General features: G+C 44.3%; 1 pseudogene; it reads left to right on the forward strand.

Moving 5' to 3' along the window:
- Nucleotides 1–605: 605 nt before the first annotated feature.
- Nucleotides 606–2,577, forward strand: LOC136378829 (ras GTPase-activating protein-binding protein 1-like; annotated as a pseudogene).
- Nucleotides 2,578–7,516: the final 4,939 nt, after the last annotated feature.

Below are 7,516 nucleotides of genomic sequence, written 5' to 3' on the forward strand. Positions count from 1 at the left end.
AGTAAAAGGAACTGTCTTCTTTGGAGAAATGGCTGATTCCAGGAATATTACAAGATGAGATTTGAATACTCTTTTGTGCCCCAAAGTGAGGAAGTGCTCCTGCATGATGGAATGGCAAAGGGACACAAAAGTTAACTTGAAAGGTCTCCTTCTGGCTAAATCTGAGACAGTTTGAGTGTCAAAATAAATCATGGTAGTAACAGATAAATAAAATAGCATTTGAATAAAATAGCAAACCATGTGGCTAAACTAATCATTTGAATAAAATAGCTAACCATGCATCTATACCAACATTGATAAATAAATAAATACAATGAAAGTTTGATGAAGAAGGAAATATTGATATTTACATAGTTTCAAAGTACCTCCCCAGAAAATACCTACCAATTACAAAAGAAAGAAGATTAACATTACAGAGGAGAAGCCTGTAAGATACTATCACTTTAATCCTGTAAAGATCATTATAACATATTACATCAAAACTGGGTAAAATTTTTTTTTAAAGACTATAGTATCAACAGATGCAGTTACATGAGAGGATTTTTTCCTTTCTCTGAGCTGTGGAACAAAGCTCGTTCCTCTCCTGCTCAGCAGCACAGGTTGAATTGACCAAAGCAATGGTTATAGAGAAGCCTAGTACCCTGCTGATCAGATGGAAATTCGTGAGACAGTATTACACACTGCTAAACCAGGCCCTAGACATGCTGCACAGATTTTATGGAAAGAACTCTTCTTATGTCAATGGCAGGATTAGATACAAATGGAAAGCCAGCAGACGTGGTCTATGAACAGAAAGACATCCATAGGAAAGTGATGTCACAAAATGTCACTGATTGCCACACTAAGATTTGCCATGTTGATGCTCATCCCATTCTAAATGATGGTGTAGTGGTGGGTCCAGGAGACAGGGTTACTCTCTAATAGCAGTGAGGCTCTGAGGAGATTCATGCAGACATTTGTTCTTGCTCCTGAGAGCTCTGTTGCAAATAAGTTCTGTGTTCACAATGATTATCTTCAGATATCAAGATGAGGTCTTTGGTGGCTTTCTCACTGAGCCTCAAGAGGAATCCAAGGAAGAAGTAGAGGATCCTGAAAAATGACAGCGGACACCTGAGGTGATGCCTGATGATTCTGGAAATTTCTATGATCAGACTGTCAGCAGTGTCTTGGAAGAACATTTAGAAGAACCTGTTGCTGAAACAAAGCCTGCTCCTGAACCCAACCAGAGCAAGAACCTGTATCTGAAATCCAAGAGGAAAAGTGTGAGCCAGTATTAAAAGAAATCACTCCTGAGGATCCTCAGAAGAGTTCTTCTCCAGCACCTGCAGACATAGCTCAGACAGTGCAGGAAGACTTGAGGACATTTTCCTGGGCATTGGTGACCAGTAATAACCTTCCACCCCATGGGGCTGTTCCAGTTACTGTGATACCATCTCATGTTGTTAAAGTACCAGCTTCACAACATGCCCAGGAGTCTAAGCCTGAATCTTGAATTCCACTGCAGAAGACATAGAGGGATCAAAGAATTCAAGAACAATGAATAAATATTTTTTCCCAGAGGGGACCAAGACCAATTTGTGGGGTTGGTGAGCAAGGTGATGTTGAACCCTGAACAACTGTGAGATGCTCTATGGCTGGGGGCCACCATTGTGGCCATTCATTGGTAGGTTCTCATTGAATTTGGGCAGATGATAAAGAAATGGTGGAGTTGGAGGATGATGGGCCATTCTGTTTATTGGTGTCTCACCAAGACACGCAAGGCACAAAAAAAGGCAAGGGAAATGTCTGCTTTTCCCATAGAGGGCAAGAGATCAGGGAGGCCTCTGCAATGCTGATAGCAGGAACCAAGAGAGAGCAAGAGTCCCTGGTCTGCTACATTTTATAGTGTAGAAAATTAAAGCCTTTAAGCCAATATACAAATAAGGAAGCCTCTGATACAAAGTCACTTATCTGAGGCATAAATGGGATTCCTCATAAGAGTGCATCACCCCCTATCATGCAACAGTCAAGGGTGTGGAGGAAAGCTTAGTTCTGAGAAGACCTTAGTATTAGAAGGGAGGGAAAGGCTTAGTCTTAAAACTAAGCCTTAGGCTATAATGACTTTGCCAGTTTACAGCCTGTCTCCCACACCCAAAGTGGGCAAACATATACATCATATTTAGAAACTTATTTGACCAACAGATGGCCTGATAGTCATCAACTCTTTATTGACAATCTGCCTCATGAGGTGGACATATCAAAGCTAAAAGATTTCTTTCAAAATTATGGCAATATGGTAGAGTTGTGCATTAAGAGTGGTGGGAAATGATCTAGTTTTGGTTTTGTTGTGTTTGATGTTTCTGAGCTTGTTCAAAAGATCCTTAGCAACAGACCCATCATGTTCTGAGGTGATTTTCATCTGAATGTGGAAGAGAAGAAGACTCGAGCTGTTCGGGAAGGGGACCAGTGAGACAATCCCTGTAGGGAGCCAGAGGCCCTTGGGGTGGGCTGCACGGTAGAATGAGAGGCCCTTCCCATGGAGGCATGGTGCAGAAGCCAGTATCTGGAGTGGGAAGGAGAATTGCTCTAAGGCAGTGAATTGCTCTTCACTGATCTCCACACAACAGTACTGTCAGTCAGATAAGTTTGTAAATATGATGTATATGCATGCTCGCTTATAGTTTGCATTGGGTGTGGGAGACAGACTGTAAGCTGCAAGGTCATTATAGCCTAAGGCAGGGGTCGGGAACCTATGGCTTGCGAGCCAGATATGGCTCTTTTGATGGCTGCATCTGGCTCGCAGACAAATCTTTAATAAAAAAAAAATAATGTTAAAAATATAAAACATTCTCATGTATTATAATCCATTCATTTCCTACCACTCATGTTCATGGTGTGGGTGGCTAGAGCCAATCACAGCTGCCCTCCAGGACAACACCAAATTTTTATTAGATAATGCGGAAGGTACACAGGTCGTTGTATGACTCTCACAGAATTACAATTTAAAATATGTGGCGTTTATGGCTCTTTCAGCCAAAAAGGTTCCTGACCCCTGGCCTAAGGTTTAGTTTTAAGGCTAAACCTTTCCCTCCCTTCTGATACTAAGATCTTCTCAAAACTAAGCTTTTCCCCACACCCTTGACTGTTGCATGATGTGGGATGGTACGCTCTTATGAGGAATCCCACTTATGCCTCAGATAAGTGGCTTTGTATCAGAGACTTCCTTTTTGTATATTGGCTTAAAGGCTTTAATTTCTAAGCTATAAATTAAGGCAGACTGGAGGCTCTTGTGCTCAGATCCTGCCATCAGTACTGCACAGCGGTTCTCAACCTGTGGGTCGCAACCCCGGCGGGGGTCGAACGACCAAAACACAGGGGTCGCCTAAAGCCATGGGAAATACATATTTTATTAAAAAATGTATTGTATAATAAATATGTATTTTCCGATGGCTTTAGGCGACCCCTGTGTTTTGGTCGTTCGACCCCTGCCGGGGTCACGACCCACAGGTTGAGAACCGCTGGTATTGCAGAAGAGAGGCAACCAAGATGGCAGAGTGTTGAAGGAGAAGCCAGCTTGTGCAGAGAGAAGGAGATGGGGAACAGAGGTGAATAAGGCTGGTGGGGCCTTTGAATCTAGGAATACTTGGATGAGTCAGTGGCTTTTGGATCCCTGAATGGATAGGGAAGTGTTTTTCCACTGTGTATTTCTCACCCGCCGGGTGCAAGCTAGGATTAAAGGTAAAGGCCCACCAGTTCTTGGCTCCGTTGTTTCATTATCATCTGTCCGAATCAAATGCGAACCTGCTCGGGTCAGGTGGCTGTGATGGTGGCCTCGGCTACTGGCCTTACAAGTACAAACCCCATTCCTGCAGAATGGTAAATCTCTTCAACCACCCTTTGGTATTTTGCAGTGTGACCCTGCTCTTCTAAAAACTGCTTACATTTGTACAATCTTATTTTTTGTGTTCCCTTCCTTCCCTTTACATCTTCTCACCTTTTTGTTCTTAACTTCCAATTTTGTGGAATGATATTTCAGGAAAAATGGACTTTTAAAAGAAAAAAAAAAGACTGACTAGTTTTGCTTTACTTTGCATATACAGACTAAAAATTTTTTTTAACAGCCAGTTTCCCAAAGGAGTCTGTCTTGCTTATTACTGACATTTGGTATACTTTATTCATTGGGATATTTCTTACTTATTTTCTACATGTTTCAAAAGCCTTTGAGAAATACAAGATTTGATAAACATTTTTGAAAGGCAGAAACCATGGGCCGAACCAGAAACATGAGGCTAGTGTGTTCCAAAAGAATATTTTCTTTTTTTTATAGGGACAGAGAGAAAGATAGACAGGAACAGAAAGAGATGAGAAGCATCAATCACCAGTTTTTTGTTGTGACACCTTAGTTGTTCATTGATCGCTCTCTCATATGTGCCTTGACCGCGGGCCTTCAGCAGACCGAGTAACCCCTTACTCGAGTCAGTGACCTTGGGTCCAAGCTGGTGAGTTTTTTTGCTCAAGCCAGATGAGCCTGCGCTCAAGCTGGCAACCTCAGGGTCTTGAACCCGGGTCCTCCGCATCCCAGTCCAATGCTCTATCCACTGGGCCACACCTGGTCAGGCAGGAATATTTATTTTTAAAACACCTGAGTGCAGGCTGGCTGAGACCAGCAAGGGTGTCAGCCTGGAGGGAGGGATGGGGCAAGGGTTATATTGGATTTGTCAAAAGCCTCAGGTGAAGGCAGCTACAAGATATCTTCTGATTGTGGTTGGGAGTGGCACCACAGTTCCTCAAAATTGTCTGCACTCTAGTCCAATTGTCCCTTATCAGCATCCAGCTACAAGGGAGGCCTGTGGATTACTGAGTAGGCAAGTCCTTCTTCCTCTTTCAGGCCTGCATTGTTCTTAAGAGACATGGTGGCTGAGTAGCCATTTTATCTATCAATTCTGAAGTCAGGAAAAAGCCAAATTGTTTCTTTTGAGAGTTATGACTCCTTCTGGTGTAGAGAAACTGCCATTGGAAAAATTGACAATTTTAATACTTGCTGGTATGTTTTAAAACTGAATAAAATGTGTTAGTGTGTGTGTAGGGGGAAGTATATAGTATCATACTTTTGTGTTTTACCAGCTATAAAGCCAGCAGCAAGGGCTACCATCACAGCAGCCTGGCCCATGCAGGTTCACATTGGATTCGGACAGTCGGTAAAGAAACAACGGAGCCAAAAGCTGATGGGCCTTCATCTTTAATCCTAGCTTGCACCCGGCGGGAAAGTAAAAACACACTCTGGGCTCCAAAACCCACTCACATTCAGTGCTCACAAAGCTACTTACTTATCCGAGTTTCCTAGAATCAAAGGTTTCTAGCTCACCAGACTTATTCACCTCCGTTTCCCATTTCCTTTCTTCTCCCTGCACAAACTGGCTTCCCACTCAACACTCCGCCATCTTGGCTGCTTCTCCTGCCTCCTCCACGTGGCCTTTCTCTGCTCTGCTCTCTCCTCTAATGATAATCTCAGGAGCCAAGAGAGACCAAGCTCCTGTTCTGCCCTCATTTTATAGTGTACAAATCCAAATCTCTAATCCAATATACAAAATAGGGAAGTCTCTAATACAAAGTCACTTATCAGAGACATGATGGGATTGTACCACCCCAAATCAAAAAGGGTGGAAAAGGCTTGTTGGGCAGATAAAATATTTTATGCTCACTTTGTTAAAGATAGCACTGCCCACATGGAGGCCGTCACCCAGGTGATATTAATGTGTGTTGGGGGTGGGCTAAAGGCAGGCAGAATCCTTGTAGCCTGGGGCTTGGTTTTGGGACTAAGCCTTTCCCACCCTTTTTGATGTGGGGCAGTACAATCCAATCATGCCTCAGAGAAGTGACTGTAGTAGAGACTTACCTATTTTGTATATTGGATTAAAGGTTATGAATCTACACTATAAAATGGGGGCAGAACAGGAGGTTACCCTCTTGGTTCCTGGGATGATGTTGGGCAGATAAAATGTATTATGCTCACTTTGTTAAAGAGGCCATCGCCCAGGTGATATTAATGTGTGTTGGAGATCGTTGTAACCTGGGGCTTGGTTTTGGGATTAAGCCTTTCCCACCCTTTTTGCTATAGGGCGGTACAATCCAATCATGCCTCAGAGAAGTGACTTTGTATTAGAGACTACCCTATTTTGTATATTGGATTAAAGGTTGTGAAGCTACACTATAAAATGGGGGCAGAACGGGACTTGGCGCTTGGTTCCTGAGATTAGCAAGAGAGAGCAGAGGAGAGCAGAAGGAGGCCACGTGGAGTAGGCCAGGAGAAGCAGCCAAGATGGCGGAGTACTGAGTGAGATGCCAGCCTGTGTAGAGTTTGTATCTGGGATAAGGAAGGAGATGGGGAACTGAGGAGAATAAGGTTGGTGAGCTAGAAACCTTTGATTCTAGGAAACTCGGATAAGTCAGTGGCTTTGTGAGCACTGAGTGTGACTGGGTTTTGGAGCCCAGTGTGTATTTTTACTTGCCCGCTGGGTGCAAGGTAGGATTAAAGGCTATGGCCCACCAGTTTTTGGCTCCATGGTTTCTTTACCGACTGTCCGAATCCAATGCGAACCTGCATGGGCCAGGCTGCTGTGATAGTGGCCCTGGCCTTGGCTGCTGGCTTTACAGATGATTAGCGTGAGAGAGCAGAGGGAGCAGAGCAGAGAGCAGAAAGAGGCCATATGGCCAGGAGAAGCAGCCAAGATGGCGGAGTGCTGAGTGAGATGCCAGTTTGTGTAGTGTTTGTATCTGGGATAAGGAAGGAGATGGGGAACTGAGGAGAATAAGGCTGGTGAGCTAGAAACCTTTGCTTCTAGGAAACTCGGATAAGTCAGTGGCTTTGTGAGCACTGAATGTGAGTGGGTTTTGGAGCCCAGTGTATGTTTTTACTTGCCCGCCGGGTGCAAGCTAGGATTAAAGACTATGGCCCACCAGTTTGTGGCTCCGTTGTTTCTTTACCGACTGTCCGAATCCAGTGCGAACCTGTATAGGCCAGAAGGCTGCTGTGATAGTGGCCCTGGCAGTGACTACTGGTTTTACAAGGCTTAATCCCAAAGCCAAGCCCCAGGCTACAACGATCCTGCCTGCCCACAACACACATTAATATCACCTGGGCAACAGCCTCCACGTGGGCAGCGCCATCTTTAACAAAGTGAGTGTAAAGCCAGGAGCCGCCATCATGGCCATTCACATGCAGGTTCCCATTGGATTCAGACAGTCGGTAAAGAAACAACAGAGCCAAAATCTGATGGGCTGTCATCTTTAATTCTAGCTTGCACCCGGCGGGCAAGTAAAAAATACACACTGGGCTCCAAAACCCACTCACATTCAGTGCTCACAAAGCTACTGACTTATCCGAGTTTTCTAGAATCAAAGGTTTCTAGCTCACCAGACTTATTCACCTCTGTTCCCCATCTCCTTCCTTCTCCCTGCACAAACTCTGCACAAACTGGCTTCTCACTCAACACTGCACCATCTTGGCTGCTTCTCCTGGCCTCCTCCACGTGGCCTC

The sequence above is a fragment of the Saccopteryx leptura genome, chromosome 7 (assembly GCF_036850995.1).
Source record: "Saccopteryx leptura isolate mSacLep1 chromosome 7, mSacLep1_pri_phased_curated, whole genome shotgun sequence".
Taxonomy (NCBI): domain Eukaryota; kingdom Metazoa; phylum Chordata; class Mammalia; order Chiroptera; family Emballonuridae; genus Saccopteryx; species Saccopteryx leptura.